The following is a 12,717-nucleotide window of genomic DNA, read 5'->3' as shown; positions in this document are numbered from 1 at the left end:
GAATATATATTCCCAATTTAGCGTGTCATGCTCCTTCTTTGTGTCTGTTGATGCCACCACTGGAAACTCTTAAGGATAATGAGCATTCTTTGAGGACATGAATGAGACATCCCACTTTATCTTTTGTTGGCCTTAGGACCCTGAGCACTTTACCTCTACTAACCAGTGCTAAATGCATGCGCTTCTACCTTTGACATGATGACAATGGTGTATACCTGATTGGCCTTTTTAGTTTACCTGTAAGTCCCTTGTAAAGTGGTACCCCATGTACCCAGGGCCTGTAATCTGAATGCTACCAGCGGGCCTGCAGCACTGGTTGTACCACCCACCCAAGTAGCCTTTCAAACCTGTCTCAGGCCTGCCATTGCAGGGCCTGTGTGTGCAGTTTACTTCCAGTTAGACTTAGCATTTAAGTCACTTGCCAAGCTTTAAAATGACCCTTTAATTAAACATAAGTCACCCCTAAAGTAGGACCTAAATGACCCTAAAAGGCAGGACATGTACTTTTAAGTGTTACATGTCCTGGCAGTGACAGACAGCTACATTCGTTTTTCACTGCTGTGAGACCTACTCATTCTACAGGCTAGCATTGGGGAATTCCTTAAAATACCTTTTAAACTGTAATTCCTTATTGGAAAGGAGTGATTACTTCATGTTTAATATCTTCGGAATGGTGATGAAAAATCCTCTTTACTGATGAAGCTGGATTTGCTGATACCATTATAGAAATGCCACTTTAGAAAGTGAGTACAAGAAAGGGGGGAACCTGGTATTCTGGATAATTCATGCAATTTCCTTACTGCAATAATCACAATGAGTTACTTCATATGATTAGGTCATTTATTTAAAAATTTTTCTTAAATAGGTCTTTATCTTTTTTAGTTTATATACACTAGGAAGAACGTAGGTAAAAAAGACTTCTAATCCTTCCAACCCAACACATATAAAAGAATTCCTATATTTACAAACATTCACATATTTTTACAACATTTACCACAATATACATTACTTACATTTATCACAAATACAACAAAAATACCAGTATAGTTCATCAACCAATATATCATTTGCAACTGATCAATACAAATTAATTCTTTGTAACTGATAGATACAAAATAATTCTCCAAACTGGGAACAAAATTTCATTCAATGTTCCTCAGTATCTAGCATCCCTTCAGTATTGATCTTAATGCCTATTACTGCAAATGCTGACGCGATTCAAGCCCCAGGGGACCTCCAGGGAATCTCATCAGGGCTTCTCAATTATGTAGACATTAGTATGATCTACAAAACAAAAAACAATTGTGTCACTCTTCCTCCTTCCTCAACATTACTCAGTTCTTTTCAGTCTGCTAGTTACCTAAATGCACTGTACCTAATGATCGAAAGTTTTTCATCATGCTTGCTGCTGTCTGAGTGATGGCTGGCCCTGTTTAAACAAAAGTCTAATTAGACTTTCCGTCATTAACGTGCCTGGTTCGCATTAGTGTAATAATTGTACCTCCAATTGCACCTACCTCCACTGTATGGGTGGTGCGGCTTTCCCAAAGCTCGATATTTTGCAACACGACTGTCGAATGCGTGCGTAGCTAGGGGGGGTGAGGGGGGCGGACCGCCCCAGGCGGCACTGTTTTGGAGGCGGCGGCCGCGCGGCACTGGTGGCCCGTTGCGGTGGCTTTTATAATTTATTTGGGGACAATCACTGTCTGACACTTTGTCAGTCATTGTCCCCAAATAAATTGTAAAGGCCGCCGCAACGGGCCACCAGTGCCCCGCGCGCGCAGCCCCCGTTTGAAGCAAACTCACGTGACCTACGCAGTGGTAGAAGTGGGCGGGGACGGAAGGGCACGGCGTGCCCCTACTTCTAGAAAATATTTCAGTCCGTTCCCCTACTTCTTTCTGTCAAAATATCGTCCCGGGACGGCAAACAAAAACTTTTCCTTTCATCTTTCAGGGTCTGCTCGCACTTTTCTGTTGAGCTCCAGAGGCTGCAGCAGCCCCTCCCTGAGCTCGCACAGACGGAGGGCAGGCCCATTGTCATTCCGATTGAGGTCGATTATCTCCTTTCAAATGACAATGCGCCTGGGAGATGCCTTTCTCGGAAGCCCTTGGGCCAGCGGGGAGTGTGGTTAAAGGGTGGCAGAGCCCTGAAGCTACACTGTGCTTTGTTCTGTGCTTCTAAAGCAGTGACAGATACAGAGATATCTTTAGTGCACGGAGAGTTTACACATCAGTGGAGACTTTACACATCAGCAGGGAGTTTACAGTGAAATGGCAAAGTCAGCTTTTCCGCCATTAGCAGAGCCCTGGGGGTTTCCTTGTAAAATGAAACTACTCTGGTACAATATCCAAAGTTACCTGTTCAAGAACAGCTGGCTCCGAGAATGCTGCCGCCCTGACAAGGCACATTTGCGATGAATGCATTGAGTCACTGATCTGCTGACTGCCAACTAAATAACTGAGTGAAACATAAGTAAACAAGGTGGTACTTCCAGGAGCCTATGGGCAGCTCAGTAGGGCTGCGCGCTATTCTCTGGTCTATGGGCAGCTCAGTAGGGCTGCGCACTATTCTCTGGTCTATGGGCAGCTCAGTAGGGCTGCTCGCTATTCTCTGGTCTAGGGGCAGCTCAGTAGGGCTGCGCGCTATTCTCTGGTCTACGTGCAATTATATCAGACACACAGAATTCAGGCCCGAAATCCTAATCTTCCAAAGAATCCCCAGATATAACATCCTCGCTACAGTGAGGCAAAATAAATATTGTGAATGGGAACAGACGGCTTTTAGGCTGCACAGCACTTGGGAACATGTGCTTCAGATGCGGGACCGGAGAGGTGACAGGAAAGGAGAGGTGATGGGACAGGAGAAGTGATGGGGCAGGGGAAGAGAAGGGGAAGGAGTGGTGATGGGGCAGTGGAAGTGAAGGGGCAGGAGCGGTGATAAGGAATGGGCAGGAGTGGTAACCGGCAAGAGCAGTGAACTGATAGGGGCAGGAGAAGTGATGGGACAGGAGAAGGGATGGGGTAGGAATTGTGACAAGGCAGGAAAAGTGACGGGCCAGGAGCAGTGACAGAGCAGGAGAGGCAACATGAAAAAGAGATGACTGGGCAGGAGAGGTAACTGGGCAGGAGAGGTAACTGGGCAGGAGAGGTGACCAGGCAGGAGAAGTGGCGGGGCAGGAGAAGTGACGGAGCAGGAGAGATGACAGGGCAGGAGAGGTGATGGGACAGGGCAGGTGACGGACAGGAGTGGTGATGGGGCAGGAGAGGTGATGGGGCAGGAGGGGTGACGGGGCAGGAGAAGTGACGAAGCTGTAGAAGTAATGGGGCAGGAGCGGTGATTAGGCATGAGCAGGAGTGGTAACCGTGCAGGAGTTGTGAACAGGACAGGAGCAGTGAACGGGGCAGGAGCAGAGAAAGTGAACGGGGCAGGAGCAGTCAACGGGGCAGGAGCAGTCAACGGGGCAGTAGCAGTGAACGGGGCAGGAGCAGTGAACGGGGCGGGAGCAGTGAACGGGGCGGGAGCAGTGAACGGGGCGGGAGTAGTGAACGTTGGTGATCAATGTACCTGCTGGAGAGAGATGGGAGCATGTTTTGTCTAGTGGCTGTTTTACTCATCTAAGGTAGCGCAGGGGGGTAATATGCCTGCTGCAAAGAACATGTACCATGCATATCAAAGAGCAATATGTTATGTGCATAGTTCTGTGGGTAATGCTTTGTGTTCACTTCCCGAATGAAAGGACTCCTAAATACATATGGCCTGGAAGTTTGGGCTGGACTGTTCCCATTGGGCGCAGCATCAAGACTGATTTGCATATGGCTGGGTCCAAACTGGAATGGCATGTTGAGCAAAAAAACAATGGATTTAGGCCTAATCTCTGTACTGAGGTGAATGTGTGACATTGTTCTGCATTCTGTCCATCAATTGTTCTTTTTGCATTTGTCACCCCGAGTGGGACAGGTATGCTCAGACATGAGTCCCGTGCTCTCCATGCTACTGGAATCAAGCTATCCTGGCTGATGAGGGCTGAAAGCCCAAAACCAGTCTAGGATGCTTGTTTCTAGTCCAGGAAGGACCTGTCCTGGCAGTTCAGGCTGGACTGTTCCCATTGGGTGCAGGATCAAAACTGATTTGCATATGGCTGCCTCCAAACTGGAATGGCATGGTGAACAAAATAACAATGGATTTAGACCCAGATCTCTGTACTGGGGTGAATGTATGACATTGTTCTGCATTCTGTCCACCAGTTGTTCTTTTTGCTATATTATGAGTGAGCAGGTAGCTGGCTGACATGTATATGAGGGAGCCTTTGTGGATTTCCGTGAGTCTAGATTCTCCTGAAGAGTCCCTACAAGACAAAAAATAATCATGGATTTCTGAACAATGAGAGTAAAAGCATTAAGGTAACATGTTGTTCCTGCTTACATTTCACACGCTTTACATAAACCTGTATTCCCTATGAGTGTTTGCTTTTCCTGAATTAAACCTCAAATAAACATGTTTATCCATTGTTTTAATTAAATAACGTTATAAGCTGTAACTGGTCAGTGAAATGCTAAACGTGCAAAAAATTGGTATGTTTTGCTATTTCTAGCCACACCCCTGACTCCGCCCACTGATTCAATCTTCGGTTATTCCCGCCCCCTGATTCTCCACCCACAGTTCCCCTACTTTTTCTTTCCCACTTCGACCACTGGACCTACGTTGCACGCAAGTGTGGTGCGTGCGTGAGGTCAGAGCATGTAGTCTCTGTCTCTCCCGGGCTGCCGGGCAATCCGCGCACAGAGGCACTGGCTAAGACACGGACGAGTTACGTCTCGCAGTCATGCGGGGGTCAGCTGCCGTCCGCAAAGGTTTGTGCTGCACTTTCAGTAATTCTAAACTGCGCGACAGCCTAACTTCCACGCTCATTTGTGGCCAGGAATCTTCCACAAGATATACAGAAGAATATATAAGATGTGCAGTGGTAAAGTCATGAACGTTGGTGGTGGAGGGATTACTGTCGGAGATAAGGAGTTTTTAGATGTCAGATATTGAGAACTTGGGTGTTTTTAGGGATAGTGAAAGATTTGTCATGAAAGCAGTTTTGAAGGACACGTTGGTAGGAGCCATTTTGTGGAAACCAGATTTAGTGTCATTTGGTAGATGGAAATATCTGATATATATGCTGAAATCAAAATGATCTGAAGTAATTGCTGTGCTGGTTTCATAACAGAGACGGGTACAGGTGACCAGCCAATCATCAACCTTCACAAGGTGTTTATCCGGTGGTGATTGGTTGGTGACCTGGAAGCTATGGCTGACTGGTCAGAGGGCTGAGGCAGAACGAATGCAGTGTGAAACCTTTAAATATATTATTACTGCCCAAGTTATATATTAGTAAGAAAAACTGAAGGGCTTCTTATATATATAACTTCTTGTTATTAAAATGAATCTTAATCTGATTGTACAAAAATCTTGTATTTGAAACCACCAATACTGTTAGAAATGAATCACTAAGGGCCAGATGTACAAAGACCCACTGCAGGGTTTGCGGCAGCAAAAGGGCTTATTTACAATGTACAAAAGCCCTTTAATGTATCATAAAAGTATTTGACTTGTAAAAGGACTTTTGTGACCCTGTCAAAAGGTTCCTGATAGCAAATAGGAGAGGAAGTGAAAGGGACTTCAACCTCCTATTTAAGAGCGGAAAGGTATGTTATAGTGGTTTGTGACTCCAACTACAGCCGCAAACCATTGCTCTTTTACAAGATTCTATAGTCGGGATGGTAACTGGTTCGCAGAGGGGAGGCTGTCACTTTCGGTCAGCTTGGGGCAAACACAAGAAATGATGGACGGATTGCTGATTCTTTTCAGACACTAATCCCCAGTCACAGATCTGGACTGAATCCATCCTTGTTCTTTAGCTCACTTCGCCACCCCAGTGCAGACCCAGCCATGTGCAAATCAGTCTTGACCCTGTGCCTCATGGGAACAGTGCAGCCCGAACTACCAGGCCAGGTTTTCCCGGTACTGGAAACAAGCTTCCGAGGACCGGTTTCGGGGTTTCACCCCTCATTAGCTGGGTAGGCTTCCCACTTCGAAACTGTGTCAGTGGCATAGAGGGGAGCAGGCAGTTGTTCGGACGACCAATGCATGTCCCTCCTTGGATGTCTTCCAAAATGGGAAACATTTTTTAAAATAGACCCTGCCCCTTCAATGGACAGAGGTGGCAAAGAAAATGTTCCCATTTGGAAATGCAGGGATGGAGGTCTGGTGTACTTTCCAGGTTTGCCTTCCTTTATATGCAGCAAATCCAAGCGAAAAAAGTGTCACTCATAGTTGTTGAAATGTCACTCATAGTTACGCTGACATTATAAAAATGTCACACTTTGCAATTTGAAACCATGGCAGCTATGCTTCCTTTATGTCCGGCCTGCTGTTAGACGTACTTCTGGTGCCAGCTGCGCCCCTCCATGTGCACAAACCATGAGCTGAACATTGCAGGCATTGCCCTGCAACTGCAGAAACGTAGACATGGCCGTCTGTTGTACAGTGGGGTGTCGGAGAACATTCCATAAAGTATAGAACCCTGCGAATGCTGGTAATTTGTAACTTGCAAAGACATACAGTTTTACAGATAAAATATAGCGAACAGACGAAGTGGGGAAATCTGGTGTCAATCAATCAAACAAACAGGATTTGCATAGCGCTACTTATCACCTGTGAGGTTATCTAGGCACTGGGGCGGAGCTGCTGATGAGGGACGTTAATCAAATAACCATGTGTTTAGGCCCTTCCTGAAATTCTGCAGGGTGGCAGTCTGTGTGTTCTCCTTTTACTGCCGGTCACCGGTGTATTTAACTGTGTAGCCTTGGACCGTGTCATGTATGTGCATGTAACTTGCATGATCGAGGTAACTATTAGTGGCAATACTATGTGTCTCTCGGTCCTTTTTCCCTAGTACCCTTCCGCCTCCTCATCAGGGGCGGCAATCTGAGGGATAGCCCCGGGCGCCACAAGCTCTAGCTGCGCCTCTGATCTAAAAGTGAAAAGGGACCATTTCATAAATCACTCCCTCCATTACTCGATTTTTGCGCTGTAACACGTAGGAGTGTCCCTTGCAAGCCTACATACCTGCTTAGCTGCATCCATCCGTGTTTTTCGCCACTCATTGCAAAAATATAATCACTGCATTGCATGCGCCCGTCTATAAAAGAAGAAAGCACTGGACGTTAGACCGGCTATCGTTTCTTAACTCATGCGATATTCAACGTGTTAACTTTATGAACAGCAGCGTACCTTACCGGTACTCTGATGTTTCCCCGCTTAGGTCAGACTCTTCACTCGTTTTCTCGGCGCCAAACTTGTCTATTTATAAACAAAAAGCGGAGGGCGCGGTGTCAGTAACGCTTCAAAGTTTACCCATTACAAGGCAGCCCAATTATCTCCCCTTCTAAAGTTACTTTTAATCAACAAGGATCCCTCCCTTCACGAACAGCAGGGGCACTTCCTGTTTGAGCTTCCTGTCTTATAATTACTAAGGCTTCTGTGACATGTAGTTTTAATAGTGCCTCTACTTAGAGCAAATTCAATGTTCTAATACTCTTGATAGCTCACACATTTCATTGAGCCCTGAGTGTACAATATTACATTTCAATATCAAATATGATTCTTTTGTCAAAAGCACTGAATCAATGTCTATTAATCTTTTATACGACATGAGTCGAAAAATATGACTCGTGGCTTTTTTTGCTGAGAAAGACTACAAAGCAAAGGCAGAAGTGTCAGGGCTTGCTGATAAATCCAAGTTCACCCCGCCTATGTACAATATTCCCAAAGAAATTGTGGGTTATGAGCAGGTAGTGATGTCCCCATTGAACCAGTTGGAAAAAAGTAAAGGGCATCTGAGAAGGAACATCTCTCTGAACCAACAAAAAGCCATTAGTGATTTGAAGAAAGACAACTCAGTAGTTATCAAACAAGCAGATAAAGGGGGGCCCTAGTCGTTTGGCCGCACAAAATGTATCTTAAAGAGGGAAGGAGTCAAGTAGGGAATCAGGAGTGGTATCGTCCAGTGAAGGAAGATCCCACCAGAGGTATACAAGAACTGATTACTGAGATACTCAAAAATGGCTTTGAGCAAGGATTACTGGGGCCCAAGGAATTTGACTTTCTATCTAATAGGTATCCAAGAATCCCAGTGATCTACTTCTTGCCAAATACACATAAAAGACGTAGTGACCCCCGTGGACATCCAATCGTCTCTGGCTGTGAGTCCCTGTTAGAGCCCATATGTAAGTATGTGGATGTGTTTTTAAAAACATTATTGACTGAAGTCCAGTCATATCTAAGAGACACTACTGATTTTATCACGAAAGTTGAAGGCTTAAGATTTAATGACCAGGAACAGTGGATGGTGACACTTGATGTCACCTCCCTGTATACCCAGATACCACAGGATGAGGGCCTTGAGGTCATTGAATTATATTTAGAAAAAAGACCATGACCCCAAGGAGTACCAACGAAATTTATTCTCCAATTGCCTAAGGATGCCCTCAAAAATAATTATTTTAAATTTGAAGATGTCTTCTACATTCAGACGAAGGGGACCGCCATGGGATGTCCTTTTGCCCCAGAAATGGCGGTCCTCTTCATGGCACAATATGAGGATGAATTCATTTTTCATAACAAGCCTTTCTCAAATAATATCACTTAATGGCTACGTTATATTGACGATGTCTGGTGTCTGTGGTTGGGTTCCGCTGAAGTTCTAGAACATTTTCATGGGTGGTTAAACTCCAGACACCCTGACATAAAATTCAGCCTAACCAAAAGCAAAACTGATTTGACATTTTTGGATGTTGAGGTTTCCCCTCTAGAAAATGAACTCACAGTTTTATTACATCGGAAAGACACTGACAAAAATACTATTTTGCTCCATAGTAGTTCACACCCAAAAGGCTTAAAGGACAATCTCCCTTACGGTCAGCTACTGCGAATCCGTAGGAATTGTTCTGTCAAAAGTGATTTTGAGCATTATGCTGCTGACTTCTGTGAGCAAATGAAAAAGGGATGCTCCCCCCAAAAATGCTCAAGCATGCAATGAAGCGTGCCTGGTACACCCCTCCCGAAGTGCTGTTACAGAAGAGGGACAAACCACAGATAGAATGATTAGTGCAAATTTTTTTTTTGCCCTTGGGGGTCCTTCTGGGACTCCCTGAGAAGGGCTAGCGGGTCAGAGGATCTCTAACCTGCCCCCTTTTCACGTTTTCCACTCTTGTTGTGGGCTCTCTTGTGCCTCAGTTCTCCTGAGAAACAGATGGTGGCCAACACTTTCTGGTTTGGACAGTTTGGAATGTTGACAGACGACTGCCAGCCAATCAGGGGAGCGCTCGCGCCCGCCAGGGTGCTCGCACGGCGTGCGCACAGTGCCCCGCCTATAGATATTTATATATTTTTCTAATTCGATTTTCTCAAAAACTACTGGAGGGATTTACACAATTTTACCAAAAGGGCGTACTGCATACCAGACCCTACAATTTTGCCAAGTTTGGTGTAATTCCGTTCAGCGGTTCAGGCTGTAGCCGTGTCTAATCGTCCTATGGAAAATTGCATTGGGGAAAACACGTTTTGGGACCCCCTTTTTTCTCAGCCCCCGCTTGATGAATCCCCCCGAAACTTTCAGAGAAGGAGCGGAGCGTAACGGGCCATCTTCTTTGAGAAAACTGCGTACATTCATTAACCGACGCCAAAGTTATTCCCAATAGAATGTTGCGGATTTCCTATGGCAACTAGGTCCTAACTATAACTACCTACTGGCGACCGCCAGTAGGTAATATATATATATATATAAATACACATATATGGACACATACATATATATGCACACATATGCTTACATTGGAAGAAGTGTGGTGCAGAGGCCAGGGTGCCTGACTCCAGACCACGCGGTTCACTGTTCGATCCCCGGGCACTGGTGGCAGGTTAGTCCAGCACCATATGACTCTGGGCAATAGCTCGCTTAATCTTCCAGACGACCCCCAGCGCCGGGACATCTTTCCAGAGGTAGCTGTGTGCTTTACAAATGCTGGTATTTCATTTAATTACATTTCACATATGTTTACATACATAAATATATATATATCAATGTGGGTGCATATATGTGTGCTTGTATATGTGTATGTGTGCACATATATGTGTACATATATATGTATATGTGTGCATATGTGTGTGCTTATATATGTGTGCATATATGTGTGTATATATGTATATGTGCACATACATTAGTGCATATATATGTATATGTGTGCATACCTATGTATGTGTGCCTATTTTTGCATGTATGTGTGTGCAAATATACATATATATGTATTTGTGCATATATACATATATATTTGTGCATACATGTAGTGCATATATATGTATGTATGTGTGCATATATATGTATCTGTGTGCATGTATATGTATATGTGCATATATGTATGTGTGTATATTTGTGTGTGAGCACGTGTGATCATTTATATGTTTGTAAATATATGTTTGCACAGATATATGTGTGCATGTATACATGTGTGTATATCTACAGGGGGTTGATTTTTTTCTACCAATCCAATGTAGAATCCCAAAACAGTTAACTTCTTTCAAGGGTGGAGCACCGCAGGCATGCCCCTGCTAAAATCCATCTTTAATGAGCCTCGACAAAGGATTTGTGAAGCTTTCCACAACTTGTGATGTCTCGGGCGCAGGAAGGGCTGGAGGGCGCCACTCCTCTCAGACGAGCTCCGCTAGGGTGAGAGTCAGGAGACCCCTTCCTCACATGTGAGCTCCACACGCTCCCGCTCGGCCGCCTACCATGACTCTCCCCAAGGAAACCCTGCAGCCGGCCCTGGCCTACGAGGTTCGCGGCATGTCAGGCCTGCCCAAGAAGCCCAGCGACGCAGACCTGCAGCGCGCCCCGAGGGAGCTGGAGCCGGCGCGCAGGCCCACGGGCTGGCTGGTCATGCACAGCATGGTCATGTTCGGCCGGGAGTTCTGCTACGCGGTGGAGGCCTCGTACGTCATGCCGGTGCTGCTGAGCGTGGGCCTGCCGCGCAGCCTCTACAGCCTGGTCTGGTTCATCAGCCCCGTGCTGGGCTTCGTGCTGCAGCCCGTGGCCGGCTCCGCCAGCGACCACTGCCGCTCCCCGTGGGGCCGCCGGCGGCCCTACATTCTCGCCCTGGGGATCATGATGGTGCTCGGAACGGCCCTGTACCTCAACGGCGACACCGCGGTGTCAGCAATCTTGCAAAACGGCAGGGAGAAGCGGACGTGGGCCATCGTGATCACCATGCTGGGAGTGGTGATCTTCGATTTCTCAGCTGACTTCATCGACGGGCCAAACAAGGCGTATTTGTTTGACGTGTGCTCTCACCAGGACAAGGAGAGGGGCCTCCATTATCACGCTCTCTTCACCGGGCTTGGCGGAGCTCTAGGATATGCCACTGGTGCCATTGATTGGGAACCAACCTTTCTGGGATCTCTGATGGGGTCTGAGTTTCAGGTCATGTTCTTCATAACAACGCTAGTGTTTGTGGGATCTCTTGCAATTCATTTGTGGAGCATCCCTGAAACGCCTCTGACAAACGACACACAGGAAACCACGCCTCTGGTGAAAAATTAACTGTTCGAATATGGCTCTATAGAGAAATACGGAAATGGATATTACACACCCACCAATGAAAACCACGAAAACACTTCAGTCACGTTGACAGGAGATGCTGATTTAAGCGAAAAAGATTCACAGGTGCAGAAGCGAATGACTCTGAGCTCCCTGGTGAAGGCCATCGTGAACATGCCTGTTCATTATCGCTGTTTATGTATCAGCCACCTCATTGGATGGACCGCTTTCCTTTCCAACATGCTGTTTTTCACTGACTTTATGGGACAGATAGTGTATCGTGGGAATCCATATGCAGCGCACGACTCTGCAGCTTACCTTACCTATGAAAGAGGAGTAGAGATTGGATGCTGGGGCATGTGCATTAATGCAGTTTCGTCATCACTCTATTCATACCTGCAGAAACTCCTTTTACCCTGCATTGGATTGAAAGGACTTTACTTCACTGGATATCTATTGTTCGGACTGGGTACAGGATTGATTGCACTGTTTCCAAACGTCTACTCCACACTGGCCCTGTGCTCCCTTTTTGGAGTGATGTCCAGCACTCTGTATACTGTACCTTTCAACCTCATCGCAGAGTACCATAGAGAAGAGGAGCAAAATCAGGCAAATGGATTGATATCGGAACATACCCGAGGCAAGGGGATCGACTGCGCTGCCCTTACCGCCATGGTTCAGCTGGCACAGATCATTGTTGGTGTGGTGCTGGGGTTCTTGGTCAGCATGGCAGGCAGTGTGGTCGTGGTTGTCATTTCGGCTTCTACCGTTGCGTTGATAGGTTGCTGCTTTGTTGCTGTCTTTGTAAGATATGTTGAATAAAACAGTATATGTGCATATTTGTATATATGTATGCATATAAATGTGTGTGCATTTATATGTGCACATATATGTGTGCATATATATGTATATGCAATAAAGGAAGCAGAGAACTTTGGGTAGTTCTCAAGTTTAGGTGGAAAGCAGCCCCAGTATAGAGCACTCTCAACACCACGGGCACTCTAAATTTGCTCGCCTCAAATGTCTGCTTTTGTATCAAAGTCTTTAAGCATAGGATTATCACAGTGCCATCCACACCGAG

General features: G+C 45.9%; 1 pseudogene; it reads left to right on the top strand.

The window, feature by feature from the left end:
- The first annotated feature begins 10,678 nt into the window (after positions 1 to 10,678).
- On the top strand, positions 10,679 to 12,458 carry LOC147689758 (membrane-associated transporter protein pseudogene; annotated as a pseudogene).
- Positions 12,459 to 12,717: the final 259 nt, after the last annotated feature.

Source organism: Lissotriton vulgaris, chromosome 9 (genome assembly GCF_964263255.1).
Source record: "Lissotriton vulgaris chromosome 9, aLisVul1.2, whole genome shotgun sequence".
NCBI lineage: Eukaryota > Metazoa > Chordata > Amphibia > Caudata > Salamandridae > Lissotriton > Lissotriton vulgaris.
The sequence above is the reverse complement of the archived record's forward strand: the minus strand, read 5'-3'. Positions and strand labels throughout refer to the sequence as shown.